At 54.2% G+C, this 12759-nt stretch overlaps 1 protein-coding gene across 4 annotated transcripts in view; it reads left to right on the forward strand.

Annotated features, from left to right (window-relative positions):
• Nucleotides 1-12759, forward strand: part of Adgrg1 (adhesion G protein-coupled receptor G1) — a 36912-nt gene that overhangs the window by 4865 nt on the left and 19288 nt on the right. The window contains exon 1 of one of the 4 annotated variants that reach the window (XM_048432071.3): nucleotides 2094-2142. The exons of 2 other annotated variants lie outside the window; for them this stretch is intronic. The gene's annotated coding sequence lies outside the window, so the exon portion shown is untranslated. Of the gene's footprint in view, nucleotides 1-2093; nucleotides 2143-2332; nucleotides 2564-12759 lie in introns of those variants that run through there. One more of the 4 variants, XM_048432026.3, reaches the window with a different exon arrangement.

Consider the following 12759-nt stretch of genomic DNA (forward strand, 5'->3'; position numbering starts at 1 on the left):
AGGAGGCAGGTGCCGTGTTTGTCCTCAACCGACAGCAAAGAGGTGGCTGGGTAGAGACGCTTGCCCAAGTCTCCAGCTGGCAGAGGCTGCTGTAGCCCGTTGGCTCCGGATCAGCATCAGCATTGCCTCCCTTCTATCCCTTACACGGAAGGAGCAACCATCAGCTTCCTGTGTCCCCTACCCCATCCTTGGCTCTGTCACCAGTCTGTAGCCCCACAACCCTCTCTGTGGAGCCAGAGTTCTATGGCTGAGCCCCGGCACCATGTTTCCAGTGGCCATGGACAGCAGAGAGGATGTGTGGCTCCCATCCCAGCAGGCATTAGGGCTGCCTTTTCCCACCTCCCAGATCTGCACCCCATCCCCAACTATACACATCAGAGATGCTTTTGATACCTCCTCCCTCCCTGACTGGCTTTCCCCAGCCCTGCACCTGGTCTCTTGGATGAGAGTCTTCACTCCAGCTTTCCTTTGTTTCATCTTCAGGGCCCTGCCTGGGGCCCAGCCCCCTGCCCACACTTCTTGCATCATACCCCACCCAGGGCACCCAGTTCAAGCCCTTAGAGGAGAGAAGAGTTCCTTAAGTTTTGCCACACACGGTGGCTGCCTGGGCATCCCATGGGACAGATCTGGGGCACATCTGAGACCTGGGATTTCTGACAAATTCTCATAATCTGTGTGCCTGTGACCATAATTTGAATGCTGAGCACAGGCACCCCTTACTCAAACACCTTCAGTGGCTCCCAATGCCTTTGATGAGCCCTCCAGTTCCATGCATTCAAAATCGTCCTCCATATGCCCCCATTTCTTCAACAGGTTCTATTTCCTTCCAAAAATGGCTCTCCTCACCTCTCTATCCCTGCTGCTGTCCCCCAGAAGGCCCTTCTGTGGCTCTCTGTTTATTGGCGGTCCTGTCTTCTCCTTTCAATATTCAGCAGGGGCTCTGGCATCACTCGGTTCATACCTGACTTTTAGCCTTTGAAAGGTGAAGCCAAGAGTCCCTTCTTTCTTTATCCCTGGGGCCTCTTCTGTATGGTGGAGACATGGTGGAAGTGATGAGATGAAGGGCCTGCACCTGATAGGTGTTTGCCGAGAGCCACAGGCCCACCCACATCTTAACTGTGTGGCCTTGGATAAGCTACCCGCTTGTGTGCCGTCACCTCACGCAATGGCACTGTTGTGAGGTGGACCACTGGGCTCCCGGCCTGATCCCGTCACTTCCCCAGCCGTGTGACCTTGAACAAGTTAATTCCCTTCCTCTGCCCTGCCCTCTTCCTTCATTACTCCATTCCTGGAGAATATTTCTTGAGTCTCATTAAGCGTGAAGAAGGCACGAGGGAAGGCCGGGATGCCGGCAGTGTGATCGCTATTAGTCCATTACTGCCATTATTGTTATTGTTACCGCTTGCCCTCGTTAGGTTGTGAAATCCCCACCGCGCTTGCCACCCAGGACTCGTTTGTTCACACCCTATGGAGAGGAAAGACCGGAGACTTCACTCTGGAGGCCTATGCTTATCCCCCTACCCCCCCCCCCCATACCTCCTACTCTCCACTCCCGGCTGTGCAGGACCAACGAACCTCAGAAGCGGAGGGAACAGCTAACACAGACGACCGGCTCGAGCAGGCATGGTGGGGTTGGCCCATTTCCAAATTGCTCTTTCTGAGGTTTTGAAAAGGCTCTTTATTTGGGCCTCAGTTTCCCATTTGATTCAGCAGACAGACTATTTCTAGAACTCCCTGGGGGTCTCAGGGTCTAGGACGTGGGCTTTGAAAGGTTGCAGCTGACGGAGAGCCAGGAACTCTGACCTGGCTTCCTGCTGGGAAGAAGATGCTCGGAGACACAGGTCAGCATGGCCTCAAGCCAGCGGCCTGACACCCCCTTCCTCCAGGAGTCTGCCAGTCAGTACTGACTCCTGGCTGCTGCCAAGGAGGTTAGACTGTCCTTCAGGAAGGGGCAGTTGTTGGCTGCGCCTGGAGGAGGGGACAGCATCTGAGTGGCCTGTTGCCATGGCAAATTGGTTTCTTTGACCGACCTTCAGGAGGGGCAGCCCCCAGGGACCTTGATAATAGGGGGGTGAGGAGGCATAGTCATCCCGGCTCATTCCTATCCCTGAAACCGGCACCGGGGTTCTGAGATGATTAGAGGTGAGACCCAGGTTCCCACTTGCCAGGCCTGAGTCATGGGCATCCCCTCAGGGTCCCCGCCTCACCTCTGTCAGCCCTGCCTCCTCCTGCCTCCCTCTGAGAAAGCCATGACTCACAGCCAGTCATCTCATCCCCAGCCTGAAGGGAGGAGCTGAGCTAGGGCAGGAGGGTGTCCCAGCTCTCCCTCCGGTTCTCCGGCTCCGCACAGGCTGCTGACCGTGGCAGAGGGGCTGCCGGCTGCCAGGAGTCTGCCCCTACCCCCCCACACCCCGCCCCCGCCAGTGCACTTGCTAGCTAGCTCTTGCTCTCTCTCCCACTCTTACCCACGAGAGCCCCAGACTGGCAGATTCAGCCTTGGAGGTGAATCCTGAAAGGGGGTCCAGCTGCCTGACTCCTTCCAGAGCCCTCTGCCTGGCAACAGGTACGGGACTAAGGGCGGCCAGTAGGTGGGAGGAGAGGCTGCTAAGAAGAGAGTGTAGACCATAAAGGAATCTTGGGCAGGGGTCGGGGGGGGGGGCTTAGCTCAAATGAGTACAACTGTGGGGGTCTCTAGCATAGAGATGTGTGTAAACTGAAAGATGCCGAGAAAGGGGACAGGATCAGATGGAATCAGACTTTCGGAGCCCCTCACTGGGCCTCGGGAAAAGCAAGGCTTGAGTGATAACAGTCTTGGGCTCAGCAGTGTGGCATCTGTGCCTTGGGACTTTCAGTCTCTGTTCTCAGCTAGATGTGGGGGCGCATGCACCCCTGTAATCCCAGCATCTGGGGAGGTGGAGGCAGGAGGCTCTCAGGTTCAAGGCCTGCCTAGGCTACAGAGATCTCTGCTCCTATTGCAGGGTTGGGAAAAGGGAGACTCTGAGAGGGCAGGCGGCTGGCTTGAGGTCACACAGCATGTCTGGAGATGGGGAGCGAGGCTCCAAAAGAGGGCACTGTGGTGGACTGAGCACAATACCCCTGAAGCTGGCCTCCCCTGTCACTTCCCTTAGGGACAGAACAAGACCCCAGAGACAGCACAGTCTAACACTTAGAAACCCAGGAAGGAAGGCCCCGTGAGGCCTCCGGTCTGAACGGGAGAAACGTGGACTAAGAGTCCTGGGAAGTGAAGCCAAGGGGCCAAGAGCTCCTTACCCATTAACCACAAGAGCTCAGGGCCCCCAGCTGCTTGGGCCTGATAGGACCTCAGTCCCCCTTCCCCTGGTGTAGGAAATGGGGGCAGGGTTCCTGTCCTCACCGCTTTCCAACCAGCCATCTGGTGGTAACCGTTAGGGCCTCCAAGGGGCTCATTTTACTGAGGGGGTGGGGCAAGGAGGGGCAGAGCCCCTTTGTCCCCCTTCCCCTCTTAGGCATCTGTGATGTGGGACGGGTGGCAGGGGTGGGGACAATCACATACCTTCTTCAGAAAGCCAAAGGAGGTTGCTTATGCATCCACTCAGCGCCTACTGAGGGCTCTCTTGGGTCCTAGGGCACAGCGAGCAGTGAGGCAAATAAGGTCAGTTGGAACTTATAGGTGGTCCCCTCCCTACAGGCCCCCAGGAGTCAGAGACTGTGGGAAGGGGCAGCTTGGGTCATTTGGAGCTGCAGGCTGCTGAGGGTCCCCAGAATTCAGGCCAGTCCCTGGGTGGCCATCTCAGCCCCGTTCAGAGACTTTATTAGCTTTTGGGGCAAGACTGTATCTTCCTTTGAAACTTGAGTTACAGCCTGCCTTGGTCAAAGCAACTTCACCTGACCTCTCTCTACATTGTTAAATTGGCATGGGGGGGTATCCTTGCTACCCTGCCTCCCACGGGCTGAGGACTTGACTCCAAGAATCCCAGCCAGGCTCCTGGCTCCTGGTCTCATCTTTGATTAGGAGGATGTCTGAGGTGGCTTGGAGGTGGCATCTCCCTCCTGTAGGGACAGGCTGGTGAGGGGGGTGTGGCTGCAGAGGGAGATGAGGGGATTAGAGGAGGTGGCAGGAGCTAGGGGTCTGTGAGAAATGGGGAGTGGGTCGGGCTCTGAACTGGGCAGAAGAGGAGGGAACCGTGTCTGAGAACGGATGGCTGGAATGTCCATGGCGGAGAATGTAATATGGGGAGAGTTTGGGGGAACGATGAGAACTCGGAGATGTGGGGCCAGCTGCAGTCCTGCACCTGATGTGGGTCACTTCAGCACGCTTGGTGTCATGCCAGGGGGTCTCAATCTTCCGTGCAGGGGAAGCAATGGCGGGAGGACCAGGCAACAGGGCAGGTCGGGCAGAGGATGGATGTTGTGGGTCTGGCCTGGCTGCTCAGCCCCTGGCTGCTAGGCTTAGGGATGACTTCCTGGCTGAGGAGAAAGAAGTGGAGGTGAGAGTCCAGCTGCAAGGAAGGGGAAGGGGAGAGAGCAGACAGAGCTCTGACAGGGTAGTGTGGTCCGTGAGGATGGCCTGCTTACTCAGGATCCCGCATGGTGAGGGAAGAAGGCAGCCTGGGCAGGACAGCCGTGGAGGGGGCCACTGTAGATGATCTCCTGTCTGGTGGATGCTGAGCCCTCCATGGGATGTGGGATGTGGGATGTGGCATGGACTTCTAAGCAGTAGGGGAAGTGGCAGGGCCCTGAGAGGGGTGTGAGAGGTGCTGGTGGAGAGGTTGGGGGAAGTGTGATAACACAGAACCCAAACCCCAGTGTTGCACCCTCCCCCTAAGATTGAGTAGGGCTTCATGCACCCATCCCGGTCCTCAGCATGGCCTTGCCTTCTGACTCACATCAGATGGGGGCATCATGTGAGCGCACCCGGCAGCCAAGGGTGACCAGCCTCCAGGGTCCTGGCAGATGGCAAATAGGGGGTGGGGCAGAGCTGGCACAAAAGGGCCTCTCAGAGGCAGTGGGTGGAACACTGGCAAGCCATCTCTCGCTCGGCTGAGAGCTTGTCCCTTCTTCAAGCTCTGGACCTCCATCCCCATCTGGAATTGCTGGGGAGCCTGTAGATTCTGAGGTCAGGCCTGAGCTATAGAGGAGAGGGACTAAGGTTAGCCCGCTCAAACCACTGGCCTGCCTGGTGAGAGATGGTCTGAGACACAGTCCCAGGCCCCATGTGTTCCAAACTATCCAGGTTCCCTGCGATCCCAGCCTGGATTGGAGCAACTCTAAACCTCCCATGCTGGGCTCAGTGCTTTCTTTAGAGGCAAGGAATGTGGGTGAGCAGGCTTCCCCAGCAAGGAAGCTGAATCTCTAGGGCTCCAGGTCCCACTGCTGCCTTCTTCTGCCTCTCTTGGGAGGCAAGGTGGTCTTGTCTGGTCCTAAGCTAGTTATTGGAGGGCATGTGCCCATACCTTGCCACTGGTAAGCCCATGCATTGGTGATGGGATTCAGGCAGGCTTGCTCAAAGAGACCTTGGCTGTAACCTTTCCTGGTTGTGTGGGCTTAGACACGTGCCTCATCTTTAGCCATATCTTTAGGGGGCTGCTCTGAGCGTGGCAGAGTTAGCATGAACTGTCTAGAGCAGGACTTGCACCGTTGGGGAGTTAGCATTTTTCTCTCTCACTCCCATTGGAGAGACAGGCATACCGAAGCCAGAGACGTCACTTTTTCTTATCTCCACTGCCTGAGGGGGAGCTGGACACTGGAACAAGTCAGCCTGCCCCAACTAGCCCGATCTGTGTGTCGGCAGGAAGACTTGCATTGTTGGGCACCAGGCTCCTGGGCTGGCACTGACCTTGGCGATGTGTGGAGTACAATTCCAGGCAGGCAGAGAGAAGAGCCTACTGCAAGAAGCTGGCAGAGCATCCAGCATCAGCAGGCAGTCCTCTCCACGTTAATGGGAGATGGGCTGGGGTTAAGGGACCGGTTCTCCTAGAGCCAACTCTAATGACCTGATGCATCCATGGTCCCGTGGCCAATAGCTTCATCCTGCCTTCCCTGTCTCAGGGCCGCTCTGACTCCAAAATGTTGAGATAGAAGACTATCCTTACTGCCTCTCCATCCCGCCCTTCTGTCCTCAGTCTTCTTCCTTCCTACATGCTAGCAACATCTGCCTGGATTCTCAGTTCCCATGGCAGAAAGTGGGTAAACACCAAAGACTCATCACACTGCCAAAGATGACAGCTTCCCTGGGCCTCGGTTTCCTTGTCTGTAAATGGAAATGATGAGGCCTGTCTCGGGTAAGCTTTGTTGCCAGAACACAGGACAACACGGGCTGTAAATGTACAGTTAGCACTCTGCCGCTTTGAGGGTCCCCTGGAAGTTCTGTTCAGATACTTGGGGGTGCTTGAAATAAAACAAAGTTCAGACCCTTGACGAGTGACCTTGAACAGAGGCCCTCTCCTCTCTACTCCACCCTTCTCCCCTCCTCTTCAGTCTTCCTCTCCTCTTTGTTTTTCACACAGGGTTATCACTATGTAACCCAGGCTGGCCTCAAACTCATGATCCTCCTGCCTCCATCTTCCAAGTGCCAAATTAGTAACTTCCTTACTCAGAGTCTCATTTACAGTAAGGTGAGAATGAAGATACCTGAATCTCTAAGAGGGGACGTGGGGAGCCACATGTTGCTGGGACTCAGAAAAATCAGGCTTCATCCCCATCTGCCCCAGACCTTCTCCATTTACCATTATGGCAGTGCCCCGGGTTAGGTGCACGGGTAATTAGGAGTGTGGGTTCTGGGGCTGCCTGGTTCCACCTCAGTACCAGCAGCTGGGTGGATTTAGACAGGTGTGCTAGCCACCCTGTCCTTGTTTTCATCATCATCATCATCATCATTATCATCATCATTATTTTGGTTTTTCAAGACAGGGTTTCTCTGTTTATTCCTGGCTGGTCTCGAACTCACAGAGCTCCGCCTGCCTCCTGAGTGCTGGGATTAAAAGAGTGGGCTACTGCTGCCCAGCCTTTCTCTAGTCTTAAAACAGGAGTAAAACAGCATCTTGAGAGGGTTGAGGGAGCCATGAGATTTTAAGTGCATCATTCCCAGACCTGCAAGTGCTGTGCTCTACTGGTACCATTCTGGAACCTTCTCTGGGGGAATAGCAGAGTCTTTATCCCGGAGCAACAGTCTGTCCCTTATCAAAGATGTCGTTAGGAAGGCTCCAATCCACGGACAGCCCACACTCTTGCTTATTCCCTTGCGAGGGTCTTCGTTGCTTCTTTGAGGATTGTGCTGTCTGGGACTTGATACTGCTTCCTAAGACCTGGGGCCTTACTTCCAGACACTTCCCTGATATGTGTTGCTTGAAAGCCAATCAGTTTTATTCAAGAGTCACCTCCTTTGAGGCTGTCTTCCTTAGAGCTCCACCTGGGGTTTTGGGGTGCACAGAAACTCTTGTATAGAGAGGAGGGGCACAGTAAGATGGTGGAGAGACAGACTGCATGATGAACAGTCTTTGGCATCTACGGTGTCTGATCCTCCTTTTTCTGGAGAATATCACTGTTGACCTTGACCCCTAGAACTCCCATGACCCCTTAGATGTTACTGGTCTGCTGGAGAAATCTTACAGTAGTTTATTGCTTGTGTTCATTGACACGTAGCTGCTCAGTAGTAGCGGGAGGACAGCCCATTTTTGACCACACTAAGGGTCATCAGATTCCCTGTGTTCTGCGGCCTTCGAGAGAGATGACTTCACAGTTAGCATCACCATCATTTATCTGGGACTTCTCTTTAGAACTTCAAGTACAGGAGAAACGGATGAAAGACCCCTTTGCAAAAGGCATAGCAAGGGAAGGTGACTTTTAGACATTGCCTACTGTTAGATGTAGACCTGTTTGGCCACCTTTCTGTCTTCAGAAGAGATGCCTGGGTTATAGCCAGGCTGGTGTCCTGAGCAGCATTCTGTGGTCCCTCCTCTTTTGAAATGAGTTCCCTTGGTCCCTGGGGCCTGAGTTGAGTGGGCATTCCCAGCTGAGCCCGTCTCTCAGAGTATGGTTCTGTATCTGGAAGCCTGGGTTTCTGATCTTGTGGTAGGGGACAACTGCCCGGCCCACCTGTTTTGAGGCTGGCAAGTGTGAGTGGCAGACCTCAGAGGCTGGTCAAGGACAGCTGAGTCATGCTGAACCTGGGCCCGATTCCCGTCTGTTGTATCATCATCTGGGCAGATGCCAAGTGGCTTGGACTGGCCAATAGCCTGCCTCCTCAGCCTCACTTCCCTGTCCAAGGCCCTCATCTGTCTTTGGTACTTCAGCTCCTCCCAGGCTCAATTTTTATCCATATTTCAAAGATGATGAAGCAGCATGGGGGTTCCTGGACAGTCCATAGTGGCAGGGACCTGGTCACTTACCTCTGGTCAGACTTGTTCCCCTTTTGTCACAATGGTTGTTCCCACTGGAGGTTGTGAGTACCCCATCCTTGCAAGTATTCCAGTTGGTTAGAAAAGCCGTGGAAGGGCCTTGGGAGCTCAGGAGGTTATTTTCACAGTTTTTCTAGTCTTGAGCTTTCCCAACCCTGGGGAGATGGCCCCAATGACCATGACCTTTCGAGTTAAGTGCTAACCAGCACATGGGTGATGTCTGAGTGACATAATGATTCTCCCCACTACCTTGCTGGTCACTGCACCTAACTCCCCCGTGGGTACATCGGACTACATCGTCAGGAGTGTTTTCCAAGACAGCACGTGAGGAGCTGGGAGTGAGCGGGGTTGTTTTATACAGGAGAAGGACACTTCTCCACCTGCAGAGTCTGGGACCTCTGGATCATCCTTATCCTATAGTCTTGAATCTGGGCAGGTGTGCAGGTTGCTCCATTCCTCTCCAACACCGGTGATATCACCTTGCTGGATTGCAAGCAGTGGGCAGGGCAGTAAGGAAACTTTTTGCCAACACTTGTTCCACGCCCGTCTGACCACTGCCTCTTGTACACATTTAGGATACCTGATGGTAGGGTCTGGTCTCTGAACCTGGCACAGGAGTCACCAATGCTAGCTGTGGTTGGGGAAGACAGTTGGCACTTCTCCCTGGAGACCCTTCTGTGGGTATCAGCATAAGCAGGCGTCCCACCTCTGTCCCCCTACTAGGGGAGCCAGAGTTCAAAGCTGCAGTAAATGCAATCTGTGAAGACAGTGGTGTCCACACACCTCATGAGTGTACAGGGATGGTCTGGCCCTGTCCCTCTGCTGTGAGGCCTCGGGATTGCGGTGCAGACCTCTCTGAGCCTCCATCTCTACCTCATGCAGAATGTCATGGGCCGCTAATGCTCTGACGTTGTGGGGCTGCCCGTGTAAGAGTGGGGTGTTGCATCAATAGAGACACATGAGTGAAGGAGTTGCAGACTAGATTGGGGTCCAGTTTTACCAGTTCTGTGGCTCTGGGCAAACAGCTTCTCTCCACACCTGTTTCCTCAGCTGTATGATGGGAAAGAGACTCCCTCCTCACAGGTGGCATTGGAGGCGTGGAGTCAGGTGACTGTCATGGCGCCCACAGGCACATCCCTGACGTGGCCTAGCGCTGGTCTGTGTGCCTAGTCCTAGTCTTCAGCGACTCCCACCCTGGGTTCCTATACCCCAGCACCCACTTCCTCTTTCTGATCCACCTCAGATTTCCTGCAGGAGCCCATCAGGGAATGTGTAGTGACAGTAATAGTTCTGTGACCTCCCTTTGTAAGTGAGATGTCTTTCTGGGCTCCCTAATACCACGCCACAGGAGCAGGCCCTTGAGGGGCACAGGTTGGTAATATTGCCTGTGTGTGAAGAGAAAATCTGGGGCTTGGTGTTCACAGTTGCTAGTCAGATTCCAGACATCATGTGATCCAGAAGCCTATGGAGTACCCCCCGCTGCCCCTTCCCCGTACGCCCAGAGGTAGGGTAGGAGTAAGAGAACCTTGGTACTTCAGGACTTCTCAGAGCTTTTATTAGGCTACTACGTGTTGGAGGGGGAGTTAGCCTCTCTCAGCTCTCAGGTTGTGCACGGTCTTGGGATCCCTGCAGTAACCCAACACGTGGCAGAGGTGTGGGTACTCCTTCACACGCGGTGGAGGTGTGGGCACTCCTTCCCTAGTCAGAGGCTGGGGATGGCTCAGTGCTTAGCCCCTCGAGCAGATACCGTTAGTGCGGATCGACAGTATCAGGCTTGCGCCTCAGCTCCCCTCGCTTGCTCGTTTGTTCAGCCAGCAGCACCGGGCAGATGCTGGGGTCTCCACACTGCACCAGCAGGGACGCCATATGTGCAAAGCCAGCCTGGGCTAGAGAGATGTGACTTAGTGGCTTTTGCAGGGGATTTGAGTTTGACACCATGCCAGACAGCTCACTGCCACCTGTCACTCAGCCACAGGGGGATCTCATACCTCTGGCCTCCAAAGCACCCATGCCCACGTGCACAGACGCACGCAGAGAAACAAGCAGGCATATACATGGAATTGAAAAAAGCGTATCAGCGACAATAATAACCTTAAAAAGAAAAGACAGTGAAAAAAAAAGGGGGTGAGGGAGATAGGCTGGGCGGTGGTGGTGCACTCCTTTAATCCCAGCACTTGGGAGGCAGAGGCAGGCAGATCTCTGTGAGTTCGAGGCCAGCCTGGTCTACAAGAGCTAGTTCCAGGACATGCACCAAAACTACAGAGAAACCCTGTCTCGAAAAAAAAAAAAAAAGAAAGAAAAGAAAAGAAAAAGAAAAAGAAAAAACAGCAGATGGCTTTTCAGGAGAGGAAACATTTGAATGAAGGCCCAAGAAGGCCCGTCAGAGGGGAGGTCTTGGAACACACAATGGTGAAGCAAAGGCCCTGAGGTGAAGCTAGAGGTGCATTGGACTTGGTGACTGTGAGGAAGGCGGGGGTGGCAGACGGTGGCACCGGAGTGGGGTCACTGGTTTGTGTTGACAGCTGTATTGCTCTGGAGTCTCGGATATTGGACAGAGATTTCTGACCCCCTCCTCTCCTCAGCTCAGACGCATCCTAGAAGCTCTAGAGTAAAACTGGCCTAAGTCCAGCTGTGGTTGCTGAGCAGCAATTAGCTGGGTCAGGTTTCTCATGGTTGAAGATGGGTAGGAGGCTCCAGGGCTGCAGATGGGTATGAGACTGCCCGCTTCCTGCTGTAGTGAGTAGGCATCAAGTGTGCGTAAAGGAGCTGGGATGCCTGCCCCTTGGGTCCTCAGAGCCACAGCAGGCTTGCCAGCAGGGTTGCCAGCTTCTTTGAGGTCTCAGGGTCCTTTGGTCCATCATGGCTATCTTCCCAGCCAGTGGGCCTTGGGGCTCTTTCTGGAGGCAGGGAAGGTGTCTCCACCCCACCCCCACTCCTGCCCAGGACAGCAGCTCCTTTCTTTGCTTTCTTTTCCTCTTCCTCCAGGCCCAAAATAGAGCCTGAGCAGTCCTAGGCTCTGGCCGTGAGACAATAGTGGCCTCCTGACCGCGGCAGCCTGCTGGCCTGGGTCCATGGGCTAGAAGCACTGGGCTAGTGTGCCCAAGGCTCCAAGCCCTGCTGCTGTTCCCAGGGCCTGTGCCAGCGCTTCTACCTGAGGCATGGGATCCCCGGAGTTCCCACCGGTGCTCAGGGGAAAGGCTTGCCTCACTCAGCAGAGGCCTGGGACCCTGTGCCTCAGCCTCGGCAGCCCCGCTTTATCCTTATCCGCTGCTGGCTTAGAACGGGAGGCCTTTGTGCACCTCTCCCCTCTCATTCAAGTTTGTCTGACGCTCAGGGTCACTCCAAGGGCTGGACGTCTTTCCCTTTTGACTCACTAGGTAGAAAGGCTCCACTGAGGTCAGAGTTGTGCCCACTCAGAAGGAAGTGAGCAAAGTCCTGTCTGGAGATCAAATCGAGCTTGGTTGTGCATGGTATTGGTGAGAGGGCACCATAGGATGAGATGGGCGCTTAGAACTCAGGCATCTGTGCTTGGGTTCTACAACCTGCCCTTCCCAGTCAGGTAGCCTTGAGCAATCACATCCCTCCCCAGCCTCTAGAGTCCTGTTTCAACATGGACTCAACCCGGTTCACCTTGCAGCATAGTGGAAATGAGTGTCTAAAATGCCCAGCGCTAGGTGTTCAGTGAAGGAGCCAGAAGCCTTGATTTGTCTGCTTTCTTCTTAGGCAGGTAAAGAGCGGCCCAGAAGCTCCTGCCCCAGCCAGAGAGCTCTGAAAGAAAGGCAGGAGAGGAGCCTCAGCCCTGGACTGGCTCAGAAAGGGGATTATGAGTGAGCTGTGGTAATCTGGGAAGGCTTCCAGCAGGAGATAGACTCTTGACGTTTTCAGGGAAGAATGTCATACGCTCTATTCACTGCAGACAATGACAGGGACCAGAGAATGTTCCACCTGGATGTGGTCAAGGTCATAGGGAGGCAGCCCAGCAAGTCCCAGCTTCCTACAGGTGTCATTTGGTCAAGGGTCTGGCTCCTACTGTGTTCTAAAACCATTTTGGTGTTAAAGCCATTGCTGAGGGCCAGAAGTGTTGACACACACCTGCAATCTCAGTACTAGAAGCTGAGGCAGAAGGATAGCAAGTTCAAGACTAGCCTGGACTATTTTCCTCAAGCTTCTCCATATATATATATATATATATATATATATATGTACATATATATATACATATATATATGCAGATTAACTGGAAGATTTCATGCAAAAATCTACCATTCTGCTTCTGTAGAGAATGGGTGTTCTGGGGCTTTGAGGTCCTCTCAAGACAGATGGCCTACCTTCTAGGACCTGTTTTCTTGCACACGAGCCCAGCTTGTCCCTGCCAGCGCCTGCC

Source organism: Myodes glareolus, chromosome 22, assembly GCF_982192425.1.
Source record: "Myodes glareolus chromosome 22, mMyoGla1.1, whole genome shotgun sequence".
Taxonomy (NCBI): domain Eukaryota; kingdom Metazoa; phylum Chordata; class Mammalia; order Rodentia; family Cricetidae; genus Myodes; species Myodes glareolus.